The sequence below is a fragment of the Gossypium arboreum genome, chromosome 9, assembly GCF_025698485.1.
Source record: "Gossypium arboreum isolate Shixiya-1 chromosome 9, ASM2569848v2, whole genome shotgun sequence".
Classification (NCBI taxonomy): Eukaryota; Viridiplantae; Streptophyta; class Magnoliopsida; order Malvales; family Malvaceae; genus Gossypium; species Gossypium arboreum.
The window spans coordinates 49,190,245-49,203,108 of NC_069078.1; the positions used below are offsets into that span (position 1 = coordinate 49,190,245).

Sequence of the window (12,864 nt, forward strand, 5' to 3'; positions counted from 1 at the left end):
ATCATGCTTCAAACATTAACTTAGTCTATATCCATACAGACTTATATATAAAATAGGAGCAAGAAAAAAAAACTATTTAGAAAAATGAAATTATAAAATTTTGCTAATATAAAAATTTTAAAAAGGTGTTAAATTGAATATTTTAATTTTTAAAGGGGGCTGAAAAGCAAAATTTCCATTTAGCTAATGGGGCCAAGGCCCCTGAGTGCTCCTTAGTTATGACCTTACATTCGGTATTTCAAATGAAATCATTAGTGAGACATGAACTTTGGTACTAATCACTAGTACTCAATTAACTAAATCAACCCACTTCAAATAATTTTTTAATAGTAAATCCTTCAAATATTTATATACTATTTTATTAATAGTTTTTATTATATTAGTTTTTGAATTTCTTTCATGCCAGGGTTAAGATAACAAATTTCTAAAGGGCATTTCGTTAATCGCCTAAATCATTTGCCTAAATCATTTCTATATATTATAAAATAAATATTACTCACAAGATTATTGTAATCACACCTCCGTTTCTTTAACACTCACAACAACAAAAATGCACCCTTTTATCATTATACAAGGAGAAATTAATTTAAATTTATGTGGAAATATTAAATTTTACTTATTTATTTTTAGTTTAGTAATGTTAACCAAAATAGTGTCACATAAAATAATCTTTTAAGTGTTAATGTGTTATGTGAAAATTTAATTACAATTATAGAATTACACCAAATCAAAATTTATGTATGATACTACACATTAAATTAAAATTAATGCATAATTTTGAGATTTATTCTTATTATATAACATATCAAAATACTTTTTTTTCCAATTTAAGATATCATAGTTTTTCCCCAAATTCATTAAATTTTTATATCAATTATTTTAAATATTTTTAAATAAATAATATTTAAAAATAATATTTAAAAATAATATTTTTTAACATGAATATGATATGATAGGTTTTGGCGGAGGAGCAAGTAGCCTGTTGATCACTTTGATCATCATCACACTTTATTTCAAAAGAATGATGCCATACATTAGAATAACAAGTTTTCATTGGAAGTCCACAAAAAGTGACGCAAATATAGAGGCTTTCATAAGAAATAATGGAACCTTATGTCCCAAAAGATACAGTTATTTAAGCATCAAGAAAATGACAAATTCATTTAAAGAAAAACTAGGTGAAGGGGGTTATGGAAGTGTGTACAAAGGAAAGCTACTAGATGACCATCTTGTTGCTGTGAAAGTGCTCAATACAACCGAAGGAAATGGTCAAGAATTTATCAATGAGGTTGCAAGTATTAGTTGAACTTCCCATGTTAACATTGTTACTCTCTTAGGATTTTGTTTAGAGGGTCAGAAAAGAGCTTTAATTTATGAGTTCATGCCTAATGGATCTTTAGAAAGATTCATTTACAAAGAAGTTATCGTGAAGGACCGTCAGCACTTGTCATTGGAAAAATTGTTTGAAATTGCAATTGGGATTGCCTGAGGACTTGAATACTTGTACCGTGGTTGCAACACTCGAATTTTGCATTTCGACATAAAGCTTCATAACATTCTTCTAGATGATAAATTTCTCCCAAAAATCGCTGATTTTGGGCTTGCAAAACTATGCACCATGAAAGAGAGTATTGTATCAATGTTGGAAGCTAGAGGGACAATTGGTTACATAGCTCCAGAAGTATTTTGTAGAAACGTTGGAGGTGTTTCGCATAAATCTGACGTTTATAGTTATGGAGTGGTGATTCTAGAGATGGTTAGAGGAAGAAAAAACATAAATGTTGGGGTAAGTCAAACTAGCGAGATATATTATCCTCATTGGATCTATGGGTATGTTGTACAAGGCAAGATGGAACCTCAATTGTTAGGCCTCAAGACTATAGAAGAAACTAAGATTGCGAGGAAGATGATATTGGTGGGATTGTGGTGCATACAAACAAATCCACTAGATAGGCCTTCAATGAGTAAGGTGATAGAGATGTTGGAAGGAAGCATAGAAGTATTGCAAATTCCTCCTAAGCCTTACCTATCTTCCCCTTCAAGAACACCAATGGATTCTACTTTTATAACATTATCCTAATATACTTGTTTGAGTGTGCCTAGAGACCAATAACAAGATTATTGTAATACATACTGCTTCTATTTTTTTTTTATAAAAGACATTTCCATTATTATGTTCATTTTTATTTTGTATATAAACTAAACAAAATAATAATAAAACCATTAGACTAATATGATTATTCTTAAACTATTTCTAGTAAAGTATTACCGTGGTCAAGAAAACAATAATATATTAAGGCTAATGTAGGGTTGGTTGATGATAAAGTATGTCATAGGTATGAGATATTGATTGTTATCGCACGTGCGCGTAAAAACAAACAATTTTATAAAATAACTTTAAAGGTGCAATTTTAACTACAAGCGGGCAATACCGGTTGCAATATTTATAGTGTCGGATGGAACATCAGAGTATTCCAAGGTGTCGAACCTAAAGGAGTCAGTGATTAAGTAATCCCTAAAGTATAAACATGCAATTAAATGAGGTCTAGCTAACTGCTCACTAGGTACTATATTACGACAGACCATTCACAAGTTTAATTATGCTAATTAATTACCTAAAAACAACGAAGGACTAAATTATAAATGAAACTGAATACGAAACTAGAAAATTTGAACAACTAAGATAACAGGTACTAGTTGACTGATGTCCATGTTGTTCATTAACTTTTGAATTAGGGATCTAAATCGCTAATGTAACATCCCATTTTTCAGTGAAACCGGAACAGTGGTTTTGGGACCACAAATCCAATCCAAAAATAAAATTTATTTTTATTTTATTATATGGTCTATATTATGATAGACATGTCGTGTGAAAAATTTGATACGAAAATTTTATCGATCAAGTGTTTAATTAAGAGGACTAAATTGCATAAAATGCAAAAGTTGAATTCTAGTAGCTATAAAGATTAAATAGCTATGGAATTCAAAACTAGAGGTCCTTATATGGTAATTAGACCATTAAAGAAGTATGTAGATTTTTTTTGGTGACTCATCCATGGAAAAATTAGAAAAGAGTAGGGACTAAATTGGAAATTAAAATAAATAATTAATTAAAAGATGATAAAAAGGAATATCATCTTATTTTTTTCATCTTCAACCCAAGATTATATGGAAACCCTAGGTGAGAGAGAAGAAACTTTTAAGGCTTAATTGGGTAAGTTTCCTTGTTCCATTTTTAGTAATTTTGATATTTTTAAAACCGAGATAGTCTAATCTATCTATTTGGGGGATTAATTTAAAAAGTTATCAAAGTATGGAAATTGGGTCATGGATGTATATGCTGAAAATTTGAAATTTTTGGTAGATAATGAAAGGTTGTTGATAGATAAACAACTTTTACAAAGTGATTTTTGATGAAAACATGATTTAAGGACTAAAATGTAAACTTGTGAAATTTGATGAAAATTTCTAAATTTTTTCGAATACATGTGGTATAAATTTTGTAATTGGATTTTGGTTAGGCTTGGAATAGGGAGTAAATTGCACAAGTTTCATTTTCCAAGCCTAGGGATGAAATTGGAATTTAGGGAAAAGTTTGGGGTAAAATGATGATTTTGCCTAAGACGTAAATTGAGTCCAAATAAATATGAAATATGTGAAATTGATGATTAAAGCTATTTATTTAGATCCGGATAACATAAATTCGAGGCTAGATCGAGGAGAAGAAAAGATTTCGGATTAGTAGATTTTATATGTGAACAAGTGTCGAGGTAAGTTCGTGGAACTTAACCAAACTTGTAAATATGTTTAATTGAATGTTGTGTTTTTATGTAATGTGACTTATATTGATATGAATTACTTGATTGCTATAATGAATATTTGAATACATGTTTGAAATAATGAAAAAAGGTTAAGTCCCGATTGAATATTGAATTCCGATGATTATATGCGCTTTCTCAAAACTAATAAAGTCCTGCATTTGTTGCAGACGGGATTTAGCTCAGACGAGTAATCCTATTGACCTTGCTATAGAAAGGATTTAGCCCGAACATGTAATCCTGATATAATACCTCTCGAGTATATGTTACGATCAGGGTTTAACCTGGACTGGTAATCCTAATTGGGCTCTTTGAGCATACGCTATATGAAGGAGTTAACCTGGACTGGTAAGCCTATTATACAATATGTGGCTCGAGAGTGTGTTCCTTGATCAAGTGCCTTAATGGGTACATTTGAATAAGAATTGATAACTTATTGAATCATACACCTCGAGTGTACTACTTGAGCATCCATTGGAGTTTCAATCATTCAACGGACACAAAACTCTTGAAAGGGTATTAGAATTATTGTAACAGCCCGATTTTGGGCCTAGTTGGATGTACCAGCCCGATTCTAGGGGCTAGTCAGAATACTGGTCTCGGGACCATAAATTCGGATTCAACTAAAATATTTTATCATCATTTTGGAATCATTGCATGTTTATATTAGTGTACGAAAAATTTGGTGAGTTAATTTTGACTTGTGAGCTCAATTGCAAAAAAACAAAAGACTAAAACACATAAAGTGCAAAAGTCCTAATTTGATAGCTAAAGGTGTTATTTTATTAGAGAATCAAAATTGGGAGATTTTAAAGGGCAATTAAACCCTTAAAAGAAAGCATAGCCGGCCATAGAGTCAAAGAGGAGACAAAAATTTCAAATTTGGTGAGTTAGATGGCTTATTTTTGACTAAAATAGAAATAAATAAAGGAATGATGATATCATCCATTTTTTCATCTTCTTTCTCTATAGAAAATCATCCATTAAAGGGGGTTTGAAAGCTTAAAATTTTCAACAACTTGAAGCACTCACAAGTAAGTGATTTCCATGTCCTTTGTTGATGATTTTTGTACTTTTGAGACCGTTGAAGCATGAGCTTTCAAATGAGGGGTCTATTTTGCAAAATGGTTAAAAGTCTAGGGTTTTTCCATGAGAGCATCTAGGGTGTTTTCTGAAATTTTATGGAATAATATGAGTTCTGGGTGTGACATAAACGACTTTTGTGAAAGGTGTTACCATGAAAACACCTTAAGGGACCATTTTGCATAAGTTGTAAAATTGATTAAAATGTGTGAAATAGTGGGAATTTGGAGTTTCTATAAGAGTCAAAGATGTTTGGCTAGTCTTGAGAAATAAAGAAATTCGATAAAAATTGATTTTAGGGTCGAGGGGTAAAATGGTCATTTTGCAAAAGTCTAGGGGCAAAATGGTCATTTAGCCCAATTGTGAATTGTTGAGTGCTTAGGTTGATAAAGTGGCTTAATAATTGCATTTTATTATTATAGATCAAGAAATACCGAGTCCAAACCTAGACCGGGTGAAAGCCAAGCAAATTGACTAAATCGGCTAGTCGCCACATTTTGTAATCCGAGGTAAGTTGTATGTAAATAATACAACTACATTGTTAATTATATGTGCTTGAATTATTACAGCATAAATTGCTTGGTTGTGAAATTGAGAATGTATAATGATAAATGAGAAAGTAGAATTTCCGTTGGAACCTTAGGAAGTAAATCAGATATTCATGCCATGACATTTGGGTCATTCGTGTGTGAGCTAGTGTAAGACATGTCGGGGACATGCGTCGGCCACATTATGACCATGTTTGGGACATGACATCGGCATTGAGACGAGAGCTAGTGTAAGAGATGTCTGGGATATGCAACGACCTCGAGATGTAAGCCAGTGTAAGACATGTCTGGGACATGCATCGGTTATGAGATGATAATCAGTGTAAGACCATGTCTGGGACATGGCATCAACTTGAGATATGAGCCAGCATAAGACCGTGTCTAGGACATGGCACCGATACCTTACCCTATGCTTGAGGCTTATGTAATATCCGGTAGTATTTCGAAGGGTTCAATGGCAAAAGTTATGTTCTTAAAATAACGAGGAAAGTATAACCGTGTTGTGAGTGGTACAGGTACCTAATTGGTACATATGAGATATGAGCTCAATATATAATATGTGACTTGTATTGATGGTAATTAGTAAGTTATGCTTATGCCCACCTTGGTTTTATGAGCACGTTGATTATTGATAAATTGTTGTTGTATACTTACTTATATGCAACTTACTAAGCTGTTATGCTTACTCCCTTCCCTTTTTATTTCCTTATAGTGCCGCCTAACTAGCTCAAGGATCACTGGAAGTCAGAGATATCGATCACACTATCAACCGAAGCATTCGGTATAGTTGGATTTATTTTTTTGAATATGGCATGTATAGGACTTAGACTTTATTATTTTATGTCATAGAGGTTTGGCCATATATATTGGCTTGGGTTGGAAACCCTTCAATTTGTATTAAGCCTTAAATGATGGCTAACATTCATTTTGAATTTATAAAAGATGCATTATCATAGTTGAATGAATGTTTATTGTGGCTGATTTGGTTATAGGAATTATGCTTGTTTTGGTATTAGTTGGTATTTGTATAGAACTACATATGTATGGGTGGCAATGGGGCTTGGTAAATAGCCTTATATTGTCCACACAGGAAGGCACATGGGCATCTGTTTAGGCCATATGTGACACACGGTTTACCCCATGGGCATGTGGTCCTACTGTGTGTCCCCTGCATGTAAAAGTTTTAAGTCAGTATGCATGATAATAAACACACGGGTAGAGACACGACCATGTGTCTCAGCCGTGTGAAGGGCACGACTTAGCACACGGGCCTGTGCCTTGGCCGTGTGACATTTTGGGGTTGCTGACGTCAGAAATAGAATGTCCATGTTTTTGTACACGGGCTAGTACACGGGCGTGTCGTGGTTCTTGTGAAGGACATAGGCCAGGCACACGTGCGTATGCCAGGCCGTGTGAAAACTCCTGTAGGTGTTCATTTAAAATAAATTCCACATGAGTGGAGGACACGGGCGTGTCTTTATATTGCTTAGGCTGTGTAAGCCACACGGGCTATCAACAATACCATGTTGAATTGGCCATACGAGCGTGTACCCCTTTCATACGGGCGTGTGCCTTTATGTCAAGTGACATTTTTCTATAGTTGGCAAAAATACTCGAGTTGGTTCTGAGTGATTTACGATGTGTGTTTTGGGCCTCGAGGGCCCATATTATGGATATGTTGATAAGTTTGAGAGAGTTTTAAATTTGTCCAAGTCTTGGAGACTCGGAAATGGTTGTAAGTATGAGTTTAAGTGAGGTAATGCCTCGTTTCCATAATGGTGTAGGATACGGGTATGGGGTGTTACATCAGAACAGTAGTTTTGGGACCACTAATCTGAAGTCAGAGAAAGTATTTTATTATAAATTTTAAGTTATAACATTTTTATATTAGTGCATAAAAATTTTGGTGAAGTAATTTTAGTGGTTGCATGCTTAATTGTGAAAAAGGACTAAATCACATAAAGTGAAAAAGTCCTATTTTGATAGCTAAGGGTGTCAAATAGGTAAAGAAGCTAAATTGGAGGTCTTTAAAAGGCAATTAGACCCTTTAGAATAGCATGGCCGGCCATAAGAGACAAAGGTGGTCAAAAGTCAAAATTTTGGTGAAATTAGATGTTGAAAATTGAATAAAATAAAACAAATAGTAAAAGTTGTCATTTTTTTCATCTCTCTCTTTGTTCTCAATCGATTTTTCTCCAAGAAAATGGCCATGAAAGTTTGAAAAAAAAATTTCATGAACTTAAAGCCTTTACAAGTAAGTGATTTGAGGGTTTTTCTTGAATATTTTTGTACTTTTGAGGTCCTTGTAGCATGAGCTTTATAACAAGGGGGCTATTTTGCAAAATGGTTGAAAGTCTAGGGATTTTCCATTATATTAGACATGTTGATTTTTGAAATTTTATGGAAGAATATGAGTTATAGTTGAGAAATAATCAACTTTTGTAAAGTAGTTTTCATGGAAACCCTAACTAAGGACCATTTTGCATAAGTTGTAAAATAGGTTATAAATGTGTGAAATAATGAGAATTGTAGCCTACTCCTAACATGAAAAGTATTGGGCTATGCTTGGTTAATGAGAAAATGGGATAAAAATAGATTTTTGGGTCCAGGGGTAAAATGGTCATTTTGTGAAAGTCTAGGGGCAAAATGGTCATTTGGCCCAATTTTGAATTGTTGAGCACCTAGATCGATAAAATGACTAAACTTGTGAATTTTTATCATTTTATATCAAGAATTACATAATCCGGGCCTAGACTGGGGAAAAGCAAAGCTAGCAGACTAAAATCGACTAGTCACCTATATTTTGATTACCGAGGTAAGTTGTATGTTAATAATGCAACTATATCTTTATAATGTGTAATTGAGTTGATATGGAATAAATTATCTTGATTTTGGAATATGAGAATACATGTTGAGAAATTTACGTAGTAAAGACTTTCGTTGAACCTTTGAAATAGACTTGGATATTTGTATCGTGATAATGGGTGATATGTGTGCTAGTGTAAGACATGTCTGGGACATGTATTAGCCATAGCATGAGAGCCAGTGTAAGACATGTTTGGGGCATGCATGGGCCTCGAGATATTTAAGCCAGTGTAAGACATGTCTGGGACATGCATCTGCATTGAGACGAGAGCTAGTGTAAGACATGTTTGGGACATGCATCGGCCTCATGATATACAAGCTAGTGTAAGACCTGTTTGAGTCATGGCATCAACACCAATAGATGAGAGCCAGTGTAAGACCTGTTTGGGACATGGCATCGGCCTCGCTATATGAAAGCCAGTGTAAGATCATGTCTGAGGCATGGCGTCAACATCTTAACCCATGTTAGGACTATTGAGTATCCGATAGTATTCCAAATGGTTCAATAAAAGGTTTACGATTTGTATCGAAATGAGAAAAGTTATGATCTTGTGATAAGTGGCACAGGTACCGAATTGAAATGTATGAGATATGGGCTCAATGTATGCAATATGTGTTGTATCGGATGGTGATGAGTAAGTTGTACTTACATTTAATTATAGTACTCATGAATAAATTATGAAAGGTTATGAGCATATTCCTTTTTTATAAGTAGTTGTTATTTATTTTCATGCAACTTACTAAGGTTTATGCTTACCCCGTTTCTTTCCATTTTCTTATAGTGCTGCCTAATTAGCTCATGGATCAACGGACGTTGAAGGCATCGATCACACTATCAATCAAAGCACTTGGTATAGTTAGATCTATTTATTTTGATTATGGCATGTATATGACCCTGACTTTATGATTTTGTGTCATTATTAATTGGCCAAATGTGTTGGCTTACTTTAGCATTTTGATTCATTTTATATAAGGCCATAGAAATGGCTAAAGTTAAAAGTTGTTATACGAATACAAGAAGTTATTTCATGAATGGGTAATTTGTTGGTTGTTTTCGTAAACATGAAATGTGTAAAGGCCTTAGATGTGGTTTTTGGATTGAGGGATCTTATTATGATGATCTTTAGCATGATGGATGTTGTTATTTTGTGTTTCAGGGTGGCAAAGGGCTTGGTAAATAGCCCTATGTTGTCTACACGGGTAGACACACAGGCATGTGTCTAGGCCGTGTGTGACACTCGGCCAGCCTCATGGGCGTGTTGTCTAGCCGTGTGTCCCCTGTACATAAAAATTTCAAGTCAGTATGCATGGTAGTAAACACATGGGCAGACACACGGCCGTGTGTCTTAGCCGCGTGAAGGGCACGGCCTAGCACACCGGTGTGTGCCTTGGCCGTGTGACCCTTAAAGATTACTGACGTCAGAAACAGAATGTCAAGATTTGTAGACACGGGCTAGGACACGAGCGTGTCATGGCCTTGTGAGGGACATGGGCGTGTGTCAGACCGTGTGAAAACCCCTGTAAGTTAAAATTTAGAATTAAATTCACACGGGTATGGGACACGGGTATCAAACACGGGCGTGTCCCTAGATGCTTAGGCCGTGTGTGTCATACGGGCCATTAGCATGGCCATGTCATAAAGACTACACGGGCGTGTGCCCTGTTTTCAAAGGGTAATTTTCTAAAGTTGGTTAAGGAGCCGAACTAGTCGCGAATGGTTTCAAACAGATGTTCGAGGCCTCGTAGGCCCCTGTTAAGGAATATCAAACGAACTTCCAAAAAGTTTTAAGTTTGATCAAGTCTTAATGATTCAAAAACTTTTTTAATACACATGTTTAAGTGAGGTAACGCCTCGTATCCCGCCCCGGTGTAAGACTCGGGTGTGGGATGTTACATTTAGTTGTATCTGAGCATGGTTTAGTCGGTTCTAGGACCAACCTAGCGTGAGTACGAGTCTAGCTATACATGCCATAACTTTATATTGATAGTGTGACGACTCTCGACGAGATAATTTGTGTTTTATTCATATAGTAAATGGATCCTGACGTAGCTACGAGGGATAATGTGGAGAGCAATGTGCCGGCTCCCGCTGAAGGGACCGCGCAATTAGATAGTGAGCCTGTGACGATGAGTCAAGGCAGAGGAGCTAGAGAAGCTTACCTCCATATGATGGACGCTTGGTATATGGAGTTTTTTTCGTGCGAATCTAAACACTCTACCTCCCCCACCTCCTCCGATTCCTCAGTATGCACTTGCAACTCCGCAAGGAGTAGATATGGTCAGAAGAGAGAAACCTCCAGTGGATAAAATACGAAAGCAAGGGGCCGAGGAATTTTGGGCTAAGATTGAGAATTACCTAGAGAGAGCAGAGTTTTGGCTTGAAAATAGAATTAGGGTATTTGACGAATTATCGTGCACCCTAGAGGAGTGTGTGAAGTGCATAGTGTCGCTCCTACTAGACTCGGCCTACTAGTGGTGGAACACCATTGTGTCGGTTGTTCCAAGGGAAAGGATTACATGGAAATTATTCCTAGAAGAGTTCTGAAAGAAGTATATGAGCCAGAGGTTTATAGACCAAAAAAGGAAAGAATTTCTAGAATTGAAGCAAGGTCGTAAGACGGTGACGGAGTACGAGCGTGAGTTTGTGAGACTCAGCAAATATGCACGGGAGTGCATATCTACAGAAGCCATCATGTGCAAGAGGTTTGAAGATGGTCTAAACGAAGATATCCGTCTATTAGTTGGCATTTTAGAATTGAGGGAATTTGTGGTGCTCATGGAGAGAGCATGTAAGGCCGAGGAATTGGCCAAGGAGAAGAGAAGAGCTGACATCGAGTCTCGAGACTCGAGGAAAAAAATATGAGGGAATCATAGCAGACCTCATCTAAGAGACCGAGAGAGTTTCCTACCCGATCGAATGTGTCAGTGGGGTTCTCAAATAAGAGTAAGAACAAGTAGAATATGACTTCTAAAGCTCAGACCACTTCTGTTGCGAGTGTTGGTAGCACTCGGCCAAATAGGCCTGAGTGTTGGTAGTGTGGTAGGCGTCATTTCGGCTAGTGCTAAGGAAATAAAAGAGGGTGCTTCAAATGTGGATCACTAGACCACGTTATCCGAGACTGCCCTAAATTAAATGGGAAAGAGAAAAAACAAGAAGTGAGGGCGAGTAGTGCTCCTACAAGGGGTCGAACACAGAAGAACTCGAGCAGTGGGGCTAGCAGCAGAGGTGCCCCAAGAGATTCAACTGTAAGGTCTGAGGGCCATGCGCCTGGAAGGACATATGCCATTCGCGCTCGCGAAGAGGCATCTTCACTAGATGTGATTACGGGTACTTTTTCTCTTTACAATATTTCTGTTATTGCTTTGATTGATCTAGGGTCTACTCATTCCTATGTATGCATGAAATTAGTACCTAGAATGAATAATCTGTTGAGTCCACCGAATTTGTGATAAAAGTGTCAAACCCGTTAGACAGGCATGTGATAGTTGATAAAGTGTGTAGAAATTGTCCTTTGATGATTAGAGGTCATTGTTTTCCGGCTAACCTCATGCTACTACTGTTCGATGAGTTTCATGTAACCCTTGGAATGGATTGGTTAAATTCTCATGGTGTTGTAGTGGACTGTGGGAGGAAATCTATTGAGTTGAAATGTGAGGATGAGAATGTTCTTCGAGTTGAACCTGAGGAATCAGATGACTCACCTGTAACAATATCATCTTTGACTGCCGAGAAATATTTGAGAAAAGGATATGAGTCCTACCTAGCATTTGTATTGAACACCAAAGAGTCAGAATTGAAAATTGAGACAGTGCCGGTGGTATGTGAGTATCTAGATGTGTTTCCGGAAGAGTGGCCTGGATTGTCTCCAACCAGAGAAGTTGAGTTTGGCATCGAGTTGGTCCCTGTTATGACACCTATCTCAATTGCTCTGTATAGAATGGCTTCAATGGAGTTAAAGGAGTTGAAGACTCAGTTACAAGAGTTAACGGATAAAGGTTTTACAAGACCAAGTTATTCACCTTGAGGTGCTCTGGTTCCTTTTGTGAAAAATAAAGACGGGTCGATGAGATTGGGTATAGACTATCGACAGCTCAACAAGGTAATTGTGAAGAACAAGTATCCCTTGCCAAAGATCGATGATTTATTCGATCAGTTGAGGGGAGCCACCATGTTTTCCAAGATTGACTTAAGGTCGGGCTACTATCAGCTAAGGGTTAACAAACAAGATGTACCAAAAACCGCATTTAGGACGAGATATGGGCATTATGAGTTTATTGTTATGCCCTTCGGTTTAAGGAATGCTCCTACAGTGTTTATGGATTTGATGAACCGCATTTTCTGACCATATTTGGATAAGTTTGTTGTCGTTTTTATCGATGACATATTGATTTATTCGTGTGATGAGAGTGAGCACGCAGAGCATTTGAGGACAGCTTTACAAACCCTGAGAGATAAGCAGTTATACGTCAAGTTCAGTAAGAGCGAATTTTGGCTTAAAGAGGTTGGATTCCTAGGACACATTGTGTCTGGTGAAAGGATCAGAGTTGAC

The 12,864-nt window shown here is 36.3% G+C and overlaps 1 pseudogene; it reads left to right on the plus strand.

The window, feature by feature from the left end:
* Positions 1-959: 959 nt before the first annotated feature.
* Positions 960-2,080, plus strand: LOC108451365 (PR5-like receptor kinase; annotated as a pseudogene).
* The last annotated feature ends 10,784 nt before the right edge of the window (positions 2,081-12,864 follow it).